The sequence below is a fragment of the Carassius auratus genome, chromosome 43, assembly GCF_003368295.1.
Source record: "Carassius auratus strain Wakin chromosome 43, ASM336829v1, whole genome shotgun sequence".
Taxonomy (NCBI): domain Eukaryota; kingdom Metazoa; phylum Chordata; class Actinopteri; order Cypriniformes; family Cyprinidae; genus Carassius; species Carassius auratus.
Window position 1 is genome coordinate 22509986 of NC_039285.1, and position 10000 is coordinate 22519985.

The 10000-nt window shown below is 35.5% G+C and overlaps 1 protein-coding gene across 2 annotated transcripts in view; it reads right to left on the reverse strand.

Annotated features, from left to right (window-relative positions):
• The window catches only part of cd276 (CD276 molecule), a 74246-nt gene that overhangs the window by 57106 nt on the left and 7140 nt on the right, over positions 1-10000 (reverse strand). The gene's annotated exons all lie outside the window — the stretch shown is intronic.

The window sequence follows — 10000 nt, forward strand, 5'->3', positions numbered from 1 at the left end:
GAAGTGTTAAAAGCTTTTTACAGTACTTTGGTATGCCCATCATAATGAATCAAAATAATTGTTGCATTTAAATATTTTTTGTTAATATTATCATAAAATAGTTTCTTATACCTCTCTTTCACAAAGCATTTTTTCATGCCCCCGAGGCACTTGACTAAATGTATACTGAAAATTAACAAAATGTGCACAGAGTGTATAATTTTTGGCAATACTGTAAGCATTTATTTGTGTAAATAAAAAAAAAAAAAAAAAAAAAAAAAATATATATATATATATATATATATATATATATATATATATGTATATATATATATATATATATATATATATATATATATATATGTATATATATATATATATATATATATATATATATATATATATATATATATATATATATATATTTTTTTTTTTTTTTTTTTTTTACGCGCACACACACACCACATAAGCTTACATTTATTTAAAGAATTATTTACATTAAAAATCCATTTACAATTAACATTATACATTAAATGAAATAGTTTACATAAATCCAGGCCTTATAATATTGTATCAACAGCTTTGTATCAAAAGCCCGATTAGAAAACAAACTCACTACACAAATATTCATGATTTAAAATATTTATTCATTTCCATGACTTTTTTAGGCCTTGAAATCACATTAGTTCATTTTTTCATGTTTGCTAGGACCGTATGAATCCTGTCTATGGCACAAATACACGTTCCCAGCATAACACTTCAGGGATAGATGAATGAATAAATAAACTGTGTCCCCTTTAAGATTGGCCAGCGCTTCAAGACTTTCACAAACTACACAAACAAACTAATATTGACACACATGTTCTTGTCACCAGGATGATAAACAAACAGCATTTCCATATGAGATGAGGATCTGAGATTCCTAATTATTCTGTCAGCTCTTCGTCTAAACTAACTGTATATATTAATGCCTTCTGAATGTTTGATGGATTCAGGAATAAATGTTTTGCTTTAATTTATGCATGTGAACTATATATAATTATTTAACCCTCTGAGCCTCTTCATTTTTTCTCTCACTCTTGGTACCTTTACGGTCAAGCCTTGAAACATACTTTTTTGTTTAGTTGCAAAAAGTCATTAAAAATGGCCCTCTTTGCTCATGTCAGCACTAAATCAGCCTTTCTTCCATCAGAGAACCCAAGGCCTGGAGAATGACAGGCTCTGAGAGGACAAACAGACGGACAAACACTGCTTACATAAGAACATCAGCAGTCAAACAACTCTAAATTGACAGGAACTATGAACAAATCTTGCTGTTCAACCATTACAGGACTCAGCAGCCCCAAATTATTTATTTTGGTAACAGCACATTCAGAAAGCCTGCGTCTCTCACCGTGCAGCTAGGAAGAGCTCGCGGTGGGACGCTTGACGTCACGGAAACTTCAGGAACGCGTCTGTGAGCTGCTCACACAATCATTAATGATGCTCAAATCAACCTCAATCTGCTGCCACACAGGGGACCAAACCGAGTGTGTGTGTGTGTGCGCGCGTGTATGATGAAGTTTCTAAAGTATGACAATCAAACAGGAAAAGGATCTGACTCTATAATATTCCAGTCTCAGATGATCACTGCTAAAGACTGCACAAGATCCTAGTATCCGTTATCAACACACACATATTTACTGCTAAATTCATAGAGACGCCTCACTTACTATGACTTACTACACTGTAAAAATTACTGTATTATAACTAAAACTTTTTTCTTATTATTACCCAAGATACTTTAAATGTAATAAAATAAAATTAATGAAATACAAGTTCTGAGTTGGAAAATAAATAAGCCCTGGTACTGTATTTGGTGCTTCAAATATTAATTGAATCTAATCGATAATTTAAAAACTGACATTAGGGATGCACCGATACCACTTTTTCCTGTACTCACCCGATACAGATATTTTTATTTTTGATACCTGCCGATACATAGCACCAATACCGATACTTTTATTTTTGGTACTTGCTGATACAGAGTACCGATACTTTTATTTTTGGTACTTGTCAATACGGAGTACCGATACCGATACTTTTATTTTTGGTACTTGCCGATACAGAGTACCGAAACTATTATCTTGGGTAATTGCCAATACAGAGTACCGATACTTTTATTTTGGATACTTGCTGATACTGAGAACAGATACAGATACTTTTATTTCCGGTACTTGACGATACTGAGTACAGATACCGATACTTTCATTTAGGGTACTTGCCGATACTGAGTACAAATACCGATACTTTTATTTTGGATACTTGCCGATACTGAGAACAGATACCGATACTTTCATTTAGGGTACTTGCCGATACTGAGAACAGATACAGATACTTTTATTTCCGGTACTTGACGATACTGAGTACAGATACCGATACTTTCATTTAGGGTACTTGCCGATACTGAGTACAAATACCGATACTTTTATTTTGGATACTTGCCGATACAGAGAACAGATACCGATACTTTTATTTTGGGTACTTGACGATACTGAGTACAGATACCGATACTTTCATTTAGGGTACTTGCTGATACAGAGTACCAATACCAATATTTGTATTGCATTTGTAAATCTCTCTCTACCTTTAAGTAACTTGTGCATTGTTTTATTTGTTTTTGTCATATCCCGACTGAACTACAAACTTTCCTGTGATGAACTGTATATTCACTCGACAAGCTCACACATCTCCGCCGCTGCACGCTCAATCCACTCAGCGTGATTTATCAGCTCGCGCACGTCAGCTAAATAGGCGTTAATACTGAATGTTTAACATAATATTCATAGATATCCTACATAGACAACATTAATCTCTAATAACTCCATTCTGCTGTCTGTTGTCTGTGTTTCTTTGTCTTGATACGGCACTTATCACATGCTGTGTGGTATCTGACATCACTAAAATAGCCATAAATCAGATACGATATGATCACTGAAATACCTTGAAACTTTACATAACACATTGAAATGTGCTTTTTCTATATGATCTGATCCGTAAAATTGGTCAATCAATGGTTAAATCCATCCTTTATGCCTTTAATGAAGTTTGTTTATTTAGATGTTTCCACATCAAAGCACACATGAACTGCTTTGTCCATAAATGCTATATACACATATAGAATGAGGTGGACTGATGTGAATTTACATCTGAAAGAGGAACAGGAACCTGTGCCACCGCAATCAAATAAAGTCATTACAGCCTCATAAACACTGCCACACACACCGCTGCGCTTTATTCATATCTCCTCTCCTCAATTATTCCTGCTTTGGAGCAATTTCTGATAATTTCTCCGTTTACAGAGAAGAAATGTAGATGATTGAGCAGATGAGAACGAAACCTTCAGAGGAATCAAACACAGTATACACCTACATCTTTTTATTACACTAATTAATCTGAACAGATGTCATCCAGGTACTGGAATATAATGATCATTTAAACTAATTTGTTGTTTAATTACATACAATGACGTCTAACTAGATAAGAATCCATGTGATATGAAACGGAGCATCAGTCTTTCTCTAGATATCAGCATCAGCTTCATCAGGGGTCAAACAAAAAGAAATTAATACTTATATAATAAAGTAGACATTACTGTTCAGAAGAGATGTTTATAACGACACAACATATTTCGGTTTCAAATAAATGCTGTTCTTTTGAACTTTCTTTTCATCTGTGAATCCTGAAAAAATAAAATGTATCACAGTTTCCACAGAAATATTGAGCAGCACAACTGTGTTCAACACTGATAATAATCAGAAATGTTTCTTGAGCAGTAAATCATCATATTATAATGATTTCTGAAGATCATGTGACACTGAAGACTGGAGGAATGATGCTGAAAATACAGCGGAGCATCCCAGAAATACATTACACTTTAACACAGATTCACACAGAAAACAGCTGTACAGTTTTAATTTCTAATATTATGTCATTTTTACTGTATTTTTGATCAAATAAATGCAGAAGAGACTTCTTTAAAAAACATGAAATATCTTCTTGGTGATGCGTTTTTTTTTTTTTTTTTTTTTTTTTACAGATTATTATTTAACACAGACATATAGATATAATTCATTATATGATTGATTTAATTTTTGTTTTGTTTTTTTAGTGTAGGTTAAGTGTCCAAATATTTACATATCCACAAATAACTCCAAAGAATTTATAGAAAAAAAAATTATAGAAAAAAACATAATTAAATAAAATCCTATTTCTTAATTTCTTTTGAGGAACTCTTGAGGTCTTCTTCTCAGGAGCTGAACATAAAGTCAGTTTGCTATTCATTCAATCTCATTGCCATCAAAGAGAGGAGTTAAAGAGATCTTGTGTGTGGATCGTCTGTCCTCCGTGTGATCACACAACAGTCCTGGAGTCACATTAGATCTAGTCTAGACATCTAAAAATACCCTACACGTATAATATTTCACTTTCGCATTGAGTCATTGAGGGAAACTGCAGTCTGAGGCAGTTCTGAGCTCATATGTCTCAGTTTTCTCAGAATTTCAAAATATAAAATCAAAATTCTGAAAGGAAGTCTAAATTCTGAGATATAAACTTAGAATCATGTGATGAAAAAATAATCTAAATGATGAGATTAAAAGTCACAATTACATGTATTTTTTAATTTGTTTATTTATTTATTTATTTATTTTTGAGGAAGCAACAAAACATAATTATGAGATATCAACTCAGAATTGTGAAATAGTAATTCTGAATTCCGAGAAGGAATGTTGCAATTATGTTATTTTTATTTTGTAGCATAAGCAAAGCAACACTATTGCAATAAGTGGGAATTAACTTTTTTGTTCCATGATGGAAACAGGCTCCCAAAGATGAAATATTTCAGCAAAAACAACAAAAATGGTAAATGTTTTTGAAAGTGCCACTATTTCTTCTATTTCTCCAACCCTCGATCTCTCTCTCTCTCTCTCTCTCTCTCTCTCATAGCGCAGGCTGTAAAGCGAGAGAGTTCAATGCGTGGTGCTCAATAACAGAGAGTCCTGCTGCTCTTCTGCTAATACAACAAACCCTTCCGACCGATATCAGCCCCGCTGAAGCTGGAAGGCCAGTAAACACATGCACACACAAACAGACAAAGCCTGAATATCAGCGAGAAACACAGAGCTCAATATCTACCTGCAGAGAGACACAATTGAGCTCGATAAGAGACTATATCAGACCTCCATCATCTTTCACACACACACATTAAAGTGATGGAGGTGCGTTTCTGGTTAGATTAGTAAAGGCTACAGAAAGCTGGTGTAAATGTGTTGGGTCGCAGCGGTGAAGCTCTATCGCCCTCCAGTGATGGAAACAACACAGCAACAGAGGAGACTCTCTGAACACAGCGAGAGACACACTTACACAAAACTCACTGCCACCATCACGCTGAGAGAGGAGCTGAAGGGGTTAAACTGAGCTCTGTGCTTGCCAGGGTGTTTTAGGTGCTCAGATCTTCTACTAGATTTGAGATTTCATCATCTGCCAGGCTGTAATTGTGTGTTCTACTTCTATCACTAAGAAAAGGTAATTGCACACCTTTCCTCAACAAGCAACACAATCGGAGGCAACAGTGAGCTAATAAAGTCCTAAAGACGCTGCTGACGACACTCAAGCTCTCAAACACGCAAAATCTCCTCTGGATTTTCAATTCTCACTGTCAGCGGCCAACAGAAGAAGTCATTTGCAAGGCCACGCATCTGACGGAGCGGTACCTCAGTGACATTATCATCCGTATGAATCATGGGTACCACACATCAATCCTCTCGCTCTCTGTATGTGAGGGATTGATTTCCATCTGGAGGAGATTTATGGCTCTTATATTGTCCAAACGTAATAACAGCTCAGCGTCTCTCACATGATCTCCAAACGTCTCATTCTCATCTCTTTCTTTGAGATTACGTTCTGCTCAAAGGCCCTTATTGGTCCGACAGGATGATGTCATCAAATCATAATGACATTCACAGTGTAAATATGTCTTTCAGCCGATGTAGACGAGGCTCGGACAGAGATACGGACGGCAGAAGATCACCAGTGTGTGTCTACAGTCTGTGTGTATGAAGAGATGGAGACATTGACATTGATGCATCTGGCAGACGCTTTTATCCTCAGTGACGTACACTAGCTAAACATCATTTCAGTTCATGCATTCCCTGGGATTCAAACCCAGGACTTTACTGTTGCTAGCATCATGAGCTACAGTTTACAGGAACTTTCAGGTGAGTTATTCAAACTTCTGTGCAAAGTGTTAAAAGAAAGAAAGACAAAGAGAGATGAATGGAGAAAGAGACTTGTCTCAGCACATCGAGTACATCAGGTTTGGTCTTGATTCCAAGCAATCCATTAATTTAATACATTAACTTTCCATAATCGCGAGATTCAGCTTTCAAAATAAAGGTAAAGACAGTTAATAATGTCCTTAGTTTTAGCATCAGTTCAAGCTGAAAGAGGAACAGAGTCGTGACAGACAGTGATGAAGCTCGGATGTGTTTGCAGAAGACAAGACACGGACGGTTAAGAGCTGACTCCACTGTGTGACCCTGTCTCTGTCTCACACACACACACACACACGCGCGCGCACAGTGTGCAGAACTACACATCTGAACAGTCAATAGCAAATACTTAAGCTAATAACAAAACATTCTTCCAGTAGCTGATACAGAAATGCCAGATTGTCGTATCAAAGTCAGAATGACCTCCTCTCTTAGGTTCACGAAACAGTCGCCCATAAAATGCGTTGCTGTTCTGTTGTAAGTAATCTTAAAGATTCCTAAAAATATCTACTTTCAGAAGAACAAATACAATGCTTTTGTTTTCTCCTCGATATCCCTGACACGACTGCTTCAACACTAACTGTGTTACGGAAACCACGCCTTCTTCATCTGCCTGAACATTTGGGCGGCATTACACAAATATTTCCACACAGTGATGTAGACATGTGGGGGCGTGTTTAAATTAACCGTTTTAGTGGGGCGTGGAAAATCTTAACTTTGATAAAGAATAACTCTTTTGCTTTGAGACTTTAGTTTTTGCAACTTTACAGATCATCTTCATGCACCAAGAGCTTGTAACACTCCAAAGAGAAAGGAAACATTTAAAATCACATCATGTAAGCATTTTAAGAAAAATGTAGACACTGAAAACACTGGTGGATCATAAGCTGCTCATGTGTAAATGAACACAGGGCCACATATCATTCTGAAACACAAACATATATTTATATACATTTATTTAATTATAAGGTAAGCCATATAGCAATTTCAGTTTTGTTCTGATTAATCGTGCACAGATCAGCATCAAACCAGTCTGAAAACAGTCTAAGTGTGCATGTCAGGAAAGGGTTAATCTGGAGCTTTTTGCACTGCATGCACGCTCACAGTTAAGCTTTGCTACCTTTACATTGCAGCCTGTTCATTATCATAATAAAATACAGTCAGTCAAACATATGGAGGACAACACTGCTCAGTTTAAATATGCAGTAACATCAGTGCTGTTAAGTGTTATCATCGTACCACTGTAATGTTATGCAAAATATATTTGGAAATCGAGTGAAGTACATAAAAAAAAAAAGAATTTGTAATTCAAATACATCGTGAATACGGAAACAGGTTAGTTTTACAGGCTTCAGGTTAGTTTTAGCCTAAATTAATTAATTTTGACTTGTGGTTTATTAACTTCTGATAGGACTATTTTTAATAGATTGTTATTTTCTAAGTATTGTTAATTGAAAAGATTTGTTGTGGATTGAGGGGAACTAAAATAGCCTTGCTACAGTTTATCATAATGTTTGTAAACATTTCCCGTCAGCATTAGGCCTATTTCTGAATCAAATATGCGACTTATTATATGTGATGTGTATTTAGTTTTTTTTTTTTTTCTAAATAACACAATATTTTATACTCGTAGCATATTTAAATGCAGCAAACATATTTTACTGAAAATAAAATAAATCAATGACTTTTAAAACCGTTTATCGGTCTAAATTCTTACCGGTCGGTTAACGGCTAACCAGTTAAAAAGAACATTGCTAATCAAAACAAAACAACAGTCACTAATTAGAAGAACAAAACGAGGATTTGTAAAGAAGAATGTCAGAGGATGTCGATATAAGCCGAGAGGAGACTGTTTTTCCTTTGCTTCTGTTCACAAACAGTGTTTTTCACGAGACTCATGGAGCATGCACAGCTCGTCATTCCCCAAAACTATGAGCGCAAGCTAGATTAAAGTGATTATATTGTTTTTAATATGGATATTTTCTTTAAAAAATGCTTCGATTCATTACAGGAGGTCTTTGTTCAGCTTGTGGAGCCGTGCGAGACACTTTTTTTTGTAATGGATGAGCTTTTTATTAAACTTCTCTTGGACTGATGCAGTGCAACACTCGCTGAAGGAAAAAGATCAAAGACACTTTTTATAATAACTCTGACTGGATTCGTCTGAAAGAAGAAAGTCATATACACCTACGATGACTTCAGGGTAAATTATGACCTAGTTTAATTTTTTGTGAAAACTAACCCTTTAACTGATGGACTGGAGTGCTGTGGATTATTGTGAGGTTTTTATCAGACTCTCATTCTGACGGCACCCATTCACTGCAGAGCATCCATTGATGAGACACTGATGCAATGCTACATTTCTACAAACCTGATGAAGACACAAACTCATCCTGATCTGGGATGAACAGAGGGTGAGCACATTTTCATTTCTGGGTGAACTTTTCCTTTAAGAATCCTATCAAACCGATGTATTAATGCAGCCCACGTCCCCAGTAAGAGTTTACTGCTTCTGTTTAACACATTTTGTGTTAGAATTCACAAATTAAATCAAATGTGGCAAGTTCTCTATCGGTCTGTTTAGGAAACCACATTAGCATCCGTCCGATCGCAGGCCCTAAGCTGTACCTTGTGTACCATATATGTGGTGAAAATACAGAAAAATGGAGAAACTGGGAATGATAATACGAAAGCATATGAGCTCATACATCCTAGGAGCCAATTCATGTCTTGTATATTGAGTTACGCTCTTCTGCGGAACGGTAAAGTTTGAGAAACTTCTTAGATTGTATTTTATTCTTTAAGGCTCCTCTCAGCAATAACTCTCACAGTTTCAGCACAGAGATCCATAACTGTGGTTTAAGTCCAACACGCCACACCCGTGTTCTGGTTTCCATCCACAGACGAACACAACACAGAGGGGAAGACCTTTCTTCTGTCCTCCTCGCTCTTTTCTCTTCAGGTTTGCAGGTCTAGAAGGAATAACCTTACACCTGACACGATGTTTTCACTTTCCTCAGCACATTTCTGACCTTCACTAGTTTACACTCCTGTTAATAATCTTTGCATTTGTATAAAGTCTGGAGACAGTTTTAGAGTTTTTACCAGCAGAGGCAGGTATTAATCAGTTTTAGATTCAATTTTATAATATTCACGCATTAATCCCTTTATGCACTATGCAAATTTAACTAAAGATATGAAATATACACCTCTAATGGACTTTTAATGGAGAATAATCAAATCTCTCTTTCTCGCCGAGTTTCTATTAAACCAAATTTCACAGATACTTTCATGCTTTTAGTCTGTGCAAACTTTGATATTTCAGGACATCTCAGTGTCATGCAGGATTTGTAATGCATGTCATCTAACGAAACGACAACACTGTAGTAGTTTCTTATGTAATAAAATCACTTTAAGACCAAGAAGGATATATATATATGTTTTGTATTAAGTATAGATAGTATAAACAATACATATTTTAAAGTATTTGGACACTTAACCCAAACATTAAAAAAAAGAAATATATGTATATCTTTTTTTTAAATACATAATAATAATAATAATAATGAGGAGGAGGAGGAGGATGGTTGTTGATGTTATTATTATGATTATAATATACACTACTGTTCAAACTTAAGCCATCTGTAAGTTTTCGTTCAGACTTATGCTGAACACATTAAAGCACAGTATGATTAAACTGCACACTTTAT